The sequence below is a fragment of the Myotis davidii genome, unplaced genomic scaffold, assembly GCF_000327345.1.
Source record: "Myotis davidii unplaced genomic scaffold, ASM32734v1 scaffold842, whole genome shotgun sequence".
In the NCBI taxonomy this organism is placed as follows: Eukaryota; Metazoa; Chordata; class Mammalia; order Chiroptera; family Vespertilionidae; genus Myotis; species Myotis davidii.
The window spans coordinates 272,308-281,401 of NW_006293540.1; the positions used below are offsets into that span (position 1 = coordinate 272,308).

The 9,094-nt window shown below is 45.1% G+C and overlaps 1 pseudogene; it reads left to right on the plus strand.

Moving 5' to 3' along the window:
- The first annotated feature begins 1,599 nt into the window (after positions 1–1,599).
- On the plus strand, positions 1,600–1,826 carry LOC102761041 (annotated as a pseudogene).
- The last annotated feature ends 7,268 nt before the right edge of the window (positions 1,827–9,094 follow it).

Consider the following 9,094-nt stretch of genomic DNA (forward strand, 5'->3'; position numbering starts at 1 on the left):
TGGGAACAAGGAGGAGGAGAGTAATGGGGGGAAAAAAGAGGAACAAATGTAATAATCTGAACAATAAAGATTTAATTAAAAAAAAAAAAAGAATCATTACAATAGTAATATCACAGAGCACTGACCACAGTTCACCACAACACATATACTAATAACGAGGACATTTGAAATGTTTAGAGAATTACCATAATGTGACACAGGACATGAAGTGAGCAACTGCTGTTGAAAAAAATGGCACCAATAGATTTCCTCAATGCAGGGTTGTCACAAAGCTTCAATGGGTAAAAAAACAAACAAACAAACAAAAAACCCCACAGTATCTGTGAAGCACAATAAAACAACATGTCTGTAATGACCAAGTTATGGACCAGCCCATCAGCCAGGTCCCAGAGTGAAGATGACATATACCAACCCACACTGGATGCATGAGTAAGAAATCTTTGTGGTTGTAAGCCACTGAGATTGTGCAAGTGTTTGCCCTTGCCACGTACCTTAGCTGACTCACAGAAGTGATTTATCTGACTGGTGGTTTGAGAAGAAGAACTGCACATAGCTTGACTCAGGCTTCCTCCCTCCTTCTTCACATCTGCTTGACTCTGGGAGGGGGTTTCAGTGAGCTCTCTGCCATGCAGTAAGGAGCTTGTCTCTGTTGGGGGCCATCTGCAGTTTTCCTGCTCTGCCAGTAGCTTGGTAGTGGAGTTCGTCAATTCAAGAGAGGAGGCTCATAGCCCATTCATGTGGTGGCACACTCAAACCTAGTGTTTATCAGTAATAAATCAAACATTTCCCCGCCCCCCATCTGTCTCTATATGGGTTCCTGACTGGAAGGGAAGAAAGGTGGTATTGAGCCCAAACTTCAGAAGTCTTTCTGCATGATTCCAAGTCTTAGGGATTGATTGGCTTTTTCCAATTTATTGGCTTCTGTCTGCCACTCATTGTGGCATTTCCCATGCCCAGCTTCATTTTGTATGTCGATATCAACAATAAATAGAAATTGTAACCTTACATTTGTGAGCAGGTAAAAGACAAAACCACAGAGTGGTCTGGCTGCTAAGCACAGCGTTAAGTCACAAAAGTGGCAATAGGTAAAGGTACATGTTTTCGGGAAAATCATTTCTACCGTGCCTTCTCATTTTCTCCTACTTCCTTCCTGCTGCTTCTTTTCTCTCTCTCTTTAATAAAAAAAATTTTTTTTATCTCTATCTCCTTTGCTCCTCCCCATAAAACCTAAACTACTAATTGTCCTGAGAGGTCTCCCCTCTCCTCCCCTCTTCCCTTCCCTTTCCTTCCCTTCCCTTCCCTCCCCTCTCCTCCCTCCTCCTCCCCTTTTCCCTTCCCTTCCCTTCCCTTCCCTTCCTTTCCCTTCCCTCTTCCCTTCCCTCTCCTTTTCCCTTTCCCTTTCCCTTTCCCTTTCCCCCTTCCCTTTCCTTCCCTTTCCTTCCCTTCCCTTCTCTTCTCTTCCTCTCTCCTTCTCTCTCTTACATGTGAGGACACAGTGAGAAGGCAGTACTCTGCACACCAGGAATAGGGCTCTCACCAGGAATGGAAAGGAAATAGACCAGCAACTGCAATCAATTGCAATTTTATAACACCTTCATGATGTTTGCCTTGGCTAGAAATATATTAAGCCTCAAGATTCAAAGCATTCAACAAATTAGGACAAGACAGAGCTACAGAAAACACTCCCAGATTTTCATGACAAATATGGTAATGCTGTACTAGCCAGAGGAGCCACTTTCTGTGTTGTTCCATGGATATTTACAACCACACAGATTGCAATAGAATGAAGCCTGTCCCCTGTTGGCAGAGGCACCATAAAAGAGTAGAATGATGAGTAACCATCACAGTTGCTGTAATACAGAATTATTTCAAAATCAACTTGTCATTTAAGCACTCTGCTGCTCATTTAAATATAGCATTATTAAAAAATTAAAATACATTTGAAATCTTTAAAAAGTTATGGAAAGTAATCATTATAATGCCTGTATGCAAGGCTGTAACAGTGGATGTAGATTGAAGGGGATTATGAATAACAAATATTTGAAAGTAGAATTTTTTTAAAAAAGTAAATGTCCTGGGTTTAATCAGAGTTGGTAGATTGATGGGTTTTCATTCAGTCAGTCATTACTTATTAAGCATCTCAACATGCCAGGTGTTATGCCAGGCTGGCTGAAGAAAGGGGTTTGACATACCGTTCTTGCTTTTCTTCCCCATCATTCTCCTTCAACGTCAAGCTTTGAATATTGTCCAAAGATAATGCTTAGTATTTTCTTAGAATTGGTATCATTTTATACACCTTCAACTTTATAAATTTTAATCAAAATAGTCAAGCTTCTGATTCCCAATCTCTGATCTTTTGTGCATTGATTATGAAGTAGAACAATATTTAAGTATTTTTTCAGAGTATAATATAAATTGCGGTCACACACACACACACACACACTCACTCCTAAACCTCAGTGGCTTAACACAATTAAGTTTCATTTCCTGATCACATCATAGCCTGTTGCGGGGACAAGAGGGGGGCCAGGGGGCAGCTTTTTGTGCAGCTTCTATAGCTCTCCTCCAATGGATGACTCAGGCATCCGGGTTCCTTTCCTCTTGTGATGTTACTGTCTTTAGCTCATGGTCTCCCAGCTGCTGGGGGGTGGGGAGGGGGATGGGGATGAGAGGGCTAGAATATTGGCAGGGATGTTTTAGGGGCCAGGCCCATAGTGATCTTTATCAGTTTTACCTACATCCCATTGGCCAGAAAGTTGACACACATCCCCATTCTAACTGCCTGCCAAGGAGGCTGAGAAATATCTCCTGGTGTTCTCAGTAGGAAGAAATGGTGCAGAGATTGTATTTTTAAAAATAAATATTTTGATTGATTTCAGAGAAGAAGGGAGAGGGAGAGAGAGATAGAAACATCAATGATGAGAGAGAATCATTGATGGGTTGCCTCCTGGACACCCCCCTACTGGGGATCGAATCCACAACCTGGGCATGTGCCTTGACCGGAATCGAACCCAGAACGCTTCAGTCCACAGGCTGATGCTCTATCCACTGAGCCCAATGGGCTAGGGCTCTTTTTTCTTTATTGTTGAAGTATTACAGATGTCCCCTTTGTTTTGGGGTGTTTTTTTCCCATTGACCCCCTGCACCCCGCACCCGCCCCTTCCAGGCCTTCACCACTCCATTGTCTGTGTCCATATGATGCCACAGAAATATTAATTTATGTTCTCTCTTCCCCCTCTCCCAGGTATCTTCCACTATCCCACCTTCCCTTCCTTTCAGAATTAAAGCTGTTCCTGCGGAAATGCAAAGAAAGAAAGTGGGCTTGAGTTTTGAATGACCAAATTAGACTTTGAAACAGTTGGCTTGAGGGGAAAGTCTCTGTGTTTCAAAAGCCTGATCTATTTTTGTTGTGGTTGTTGTTAATCCTCACCCGAGGATATTTTTTCCACTGATTATTGTTTAAGAGAGAGTGGAAGGGAGAGGAGAGACACTGAGAGGGAAACGTCGATGTGAGAGAGACACCTCAATTGGTTGCCTCCCACGCACACGTGCCTGGACAGGAGCTGGGGCCTGAGCTCACAACTGAGGTGACACTCTAATCCCTGAGCCAAGCCAGCTAGAGCAAAAGCCTGGTTTGTCTTTTTTTAAAAAAGCCTGGTCTTTTTAACTCCTAAGTCTCAACCCTCAGGCTGCATGACTCTGGCCATTATATCCATGCCCTACAAAATTTAGAGATTTTTGTCAGAATCAGTATCAGCACACACACATACACACACACTCTGATGAGGCAAATGTGGCAAGGGCTGGAGAGAGAGAGAGAGAGAGAGAGAGAGAGAGAGAGAGAGAGAGAGAAAGAGGAGAGAACAGAGCTGGAGCCTTGTGGAGGCTCTGGAGGATCCCTGCCTCCTTCTCCATGGAACCTGGAGGGCGGGGGAGGGGGGGGGAGGGCAGAGCTGGAGGGTGTGGCATCGGGAAGGAGAGGCCATCTGTGCCCACCTTCCATGGGAGGTCTTTGGGGGGCACAAGGGTTTGAGGAATAGGGATGCCTCCTTAGTGTGTCTACACAGCAGGGGCCAGAGACAGCCATTCAGAGATTCCCAAGACCCCGGAGCAGTGTGGGAGCGGCCAGGGTTTCCCCACACCCTTGAGGGAGTTGTGAAGCCTGTAGACAGATCCTTTTCTGGAGTGGCCCTGGCCGGCTGTACTCCGGGTGAGTCAGTGACTGAGGAGCAGAGGACAGCTTGTGGAGGCCAGTTGGGATCCACCTGACAGCCGGACGGGGACCCAGAGGAAGACACCTGAGCAGGTGCGGGCGGGCAGGGCTAATGAAGACCAAAGCCCGGGTGCCACGAAGGTCCAGGAGCTTGTATGCATTCCCCAGATGGAGGGCAGGATCATGGCAGTTAAATTGTTTCAGAGAACAAGAAGTTACACTTGTCCTGTTCCCTCTTTTTCAGGGAATTTGTACCCACCCAAACGAAAACACCCTAAAATGCCCACAAAGCTGGTGAGGCATGGGAGGGCGGTGGCCTTGGAGTCGGGGACCAGAGTTCCTTTGTCAGTAGTCATTCCGTGTGACCTTGAGCCTGTCGTTTCACCTCCCTGGAGTTCAGTTTTCTCATCTGTAAAACGAGATGTAACACTGCCTACCTCGCGGACGTGCTGTGGGGAATACGTGCAATAAAAAAAAAAAAGCACCTAGTTCAGGTCCTGGTTCAGAGTAGGGGCTCCTCGAACATCTGAACCTGCCCTTTCCCTCCGAGGTCACTTCCAATTTCAAAACACCGCACTTCTTTGCAAAAAAAGATGGACACATGAGCTTACGTATACCAGGGCCTGGAAACTAACATAAAATAAATGCCTTCCCCCACTCAGTAAGGAAGCAATAAAAACCTAGGAGGAGGCACATAACAGACAATGAAAATCCGACTTGAGAGCAGGGTGGGGTGGGGGACAGGGTGAGGGCGGCGACGGCACTAAATGAAACACAACAACTCAATACCCTGCTATCATCCTTCATCAGACTACAGAAATAGAAACCAGACAAACACATTATGTGAAGGGCAAAAGGGTTGGCACGGCTCTGGCCCATAGGAAAATCCCAGGTTCAATAATGCCTTGAGCAGCGGGAGGGAGGGAGGTAGGTGAGGTCAAAGCCAATAGCGGGGCTTGTGTCAGAGGCTGGTTCTGTGGTCTCACGAGGCTGGGCCACCACGCGCTCCTCTCTTGCTGAACCCGGTTTCTCCTTAGGCTTTGTATGGGCCTCTGGGTCAGCCAGCCACACGGCAGGAAGATGGCTGCCACTTCCTCTGGTCCAGGAATTATCAAGGGTATTCTGCCTTTCTTTTTTTGGAAAAAGAAAGCTTTGGAGTAGAAAATGCTGTCTTCTATTTATATCTACCCTTCTCTCTCTCATTAGAAGGATGATAAATTTTGGGGAAGCACTGTGGCCTTGAGCACGCTGTCTTATTTAGAGGAGCATGTAAGCTCATCTATTCCGGGGCTTTCTCTGTTTTTCCCAGGTTGGGGGGGGGGGGCGTGGGGAGTGGGTAAGGAGAGGAGTGTTGAGATCCCAGGCTGTGTTTTTGAATATTTTTAGGATTGCTGGAATAGCCACATATTTGGTGTCAAGCTCTGTGGTTGGTGCTAGGGACACACACACACACACACACACACACACAAATCTAGGAAGGAATTAAAGCGTTCATGCTCCGGAAGAGTTTATAGATTGACACCACCAGGTTGTCTGATGGCTGTCAGGTACCCAGAGCATCAGATGAACAATAGATGGTGTTTGAATAGATCTTTCATAAGATGTACCGTTTCCTATGGGCCCACATAGCCCTGAGGCCAGGTGCTCGGACACCCACTTACCTATCTCTGTCTCCGTCTGAGGACCACAGCTGGTCCTGACTCCACTCCCAGTGCTCTTACCCCAGGGCCAGTGCTGCATCCGATCTGAGTTTTCTCCTGGTGAATGTCGCTGAACTCCTACGCCCTTGCAGGCACACAAGAATTTGCTCACAAACATATCCTGGGAAACTCCTCCTCATTTCCTTTTTTAAAATATTTTTTTATTGATTTCAGAGAGGAAGGGAGAGGGAGAGATAGAAACATCAATGATGAGAGAGAATCATTGATTGGCTGCCTCCTGCACGCCCCCCCCACTGGGGATTGAGCCTACAACCCTTGACCGGAATCGAACCCAGGACTCTTTAGTCCGCAGGCCGACGCTCTATCCACTGAGCCAAACCAGCCAGGGCATCCTCCTCATTTCTAAAGAAGCAGGTCAAACATAACATTCTCAGTGAAGCCTGTCCTGTCTTCCCCAGGCAGGGGGAGTGACATCTTCCTATTTGCTCCTATAGCTTTTGGCACGTATACTAACATATGAATAAGGATAATAAGAGTAATAATAGTAGTAAAAAGGACTAAGTTGCCATTGTTGAGTGTGTCTATGAGCCAGGTGTCATGCCAAGTGTTGTACATGCATTATTTAATGCTCAAAAGAACCCCAGGGGCAGATACTATTATTGTCCTCGGTTTACAGATTCTATCAGCTGAGAGTTGAGTTTGGCTGCATGTGGAAACCTGTCCATGGTGGCTTAATGAAATGGAACTTATTTTGCTCAAATAACAATAAATTCGAGGCAGAGAGGCTAGGGCTGGTATGATGGCTCCATAATACCACTCTTAGCAGGTAGCTTTTGTTACTATGGAGACAAGATGTCTGCTGTTTTTCCAATCTGTGCTCCAGGCGGGAGGAAGGAAAAAGGGCAAAGGGCAAAGGATGAAGGGCAAGGAGCCTTTTCTTTTTGTCTTATTATTGGGAAGTGATGCTCTCCCCCACATACATCTTGCTAGCCACAACTATGTTATGTGGCCACCTTTAGCTGTCAGGGAGCCTGAGAATTGTTTTCCTTATTTATTTTTAATATTATTTTTATTGATTTTAGAGAAAGGAGAGGGAGAGGAAGAGAGCGATAGAAACATCAATGATGAGAGAGAATCATTGGTCAGCTGCCTCCTGCATATCCCCTACTGGGGATTGAGCCTGCAACCCAGGCATGTGCCCTTGACCAGAATTGAATCTGGGAACCTTCAGTCCACAGGCTGACGCTCAATCCATTGAGCCCAACCAGCTAGGCCCCCCCCCCCCCCATTTTAAAGCTAGGAAGGTTTCTACCCTGAACAGAATTGGGGTTTTGCTAGTAAAGAATAAGATGGATATTGGGTTGGGAGCTACCAGTACTTCAAACAAATGAAGAAACTGGGCCTCCGAGATGCTAAGGATCTTGTCCAAAGTCACATACATGGCCAAGTCAGACTCAAACCCATGTCTGTTCGACACCAGAGTTCATGTTCTTGATCACTGTGACAGATGACCTCCTTACTGTGATGCATTGTAATTGTCTTTTTATTTGTTTATCCTTTCTTCCATAGACTGAAAACTCCTTGGTACCAGGAATTAATTTCATTCTTCTTGGTATCCCGGAGCCTTGCTCATAGTTTGTTGAATGGATAAATGAAGAAATGTTAGGACTTCAGTAGTTTCTGCAGCTAAAATTCTTTCTAGGAAAATATTCTTTAATTGTCTTCTTCCCCTGTAATATTTTATAACCATCTGTTCCCACAGAGGTAGCTACAGATGTACAGGGAAGAGGTAGTCCTGGTCTTTGTGCCGCCATGGGCATAATTTGGCCTCTTCAATTATTTATAGGCTTCTCTCTCCCCTCCCCTCTCCTCTTCCCTCCCCTCCCACCACCCCTCCCTTCCCTTCCCCTTTCTTCCCTTCCCCTCCCCTCCTCTGCTCTCCTCTCCTCTCTCCCTCCCTTTCCCTCTCCCTAAATGCTTAATGTTTGTTTACAGGGCAGGATCCAATTTCTCTTTGTTCTGCCTGGTCATTCAAACCTTATTGCTCTATTTCTTAGGGAAATACTTGAATAACAATAATTTGAGCCATAAGCAGACCTGAGCCCAAATCTCATTTCTTGCTGGGTCATGGAGCAGCCCAGGAAGGACCTAGCATCATTTAGATTCCAGTGTTATGACAAGGCAGGTAGAGAGGGGAGAAGATACCAGTTAAGTAAGTAAAATTTTCAGAAAATCAACCACTGATTTCCCTATGTTAAAAAACACACACAACCATTGTTGTTCTATAGTCCACACAGGAAACATCTGATTTTCTTCAAAGCCACAATGCTTGTGCTCGGTTGCACAGGATTAAGCCCCATCTGCTATGGGGTACTGCTAACTGGAGACCCCTGACTTAGGTTGAGACTGTCTAATTCAGCTCTTGGACTTCCAACTTGAAGACCCAAATAGCAGAATTAGATGGTAAATAATTACTTATTCAGCAGTTGCTATATGTTAGGCGCTATGCTAAGTGCTTTATTTTGTCTCATTTAATTTTTAGAACAACACTGTTACTATTGTTATCTTACAAGCAAGGAATGTAAGGCTAAATGAAAATATAGGAAGGACTTGCCCAACATAGTGGTTGCATCAAAGGGTGACTTGGGGAACTTAGTCTGCCCATCTTAATCTCTTATGTAATTAAAAAAATCCAACAGTAGTGATAATGATATTCTTTGATCTTGACAATGAACATTTTTCTCATCCTTATTTAAAATGTGAATACAATGATAATGGTAATAGTAATAATAGCTAACATTTACTGAATGTGTAACCACAGGTCAATATGTTCGAAGTTCTTAACACATTGTGGTAACTCATTGAATCCTCACAATAATCCCTTCAGGAAGGTACTATAATTACAGTATCTTAACTTTCAGATGAAGGAACTGAGGCATAGAGAGGCTAAGTAGCCTTTACAGGGGATCATGACTTGTAAGTGGCAGAGCTAAAACTTGGATATTTTTATTGATCTACTAGAGGCCCAGTGCACCGGTAGAATCCCTAGGCCTGGCCAGCTATCGGGGGTGATCAGGGCCTTCTGGCTGCTGGCCGGGGCCTTCCTTCATTCTGCACAGCCCCAGGGGTCAGTGTATGTCATAGCGAGCCATCAAACTCCCTGTCTCCCAGTCGAACTCCTGAGGGGGCATTGTATATTAGCTGTTTATATATATAGAAT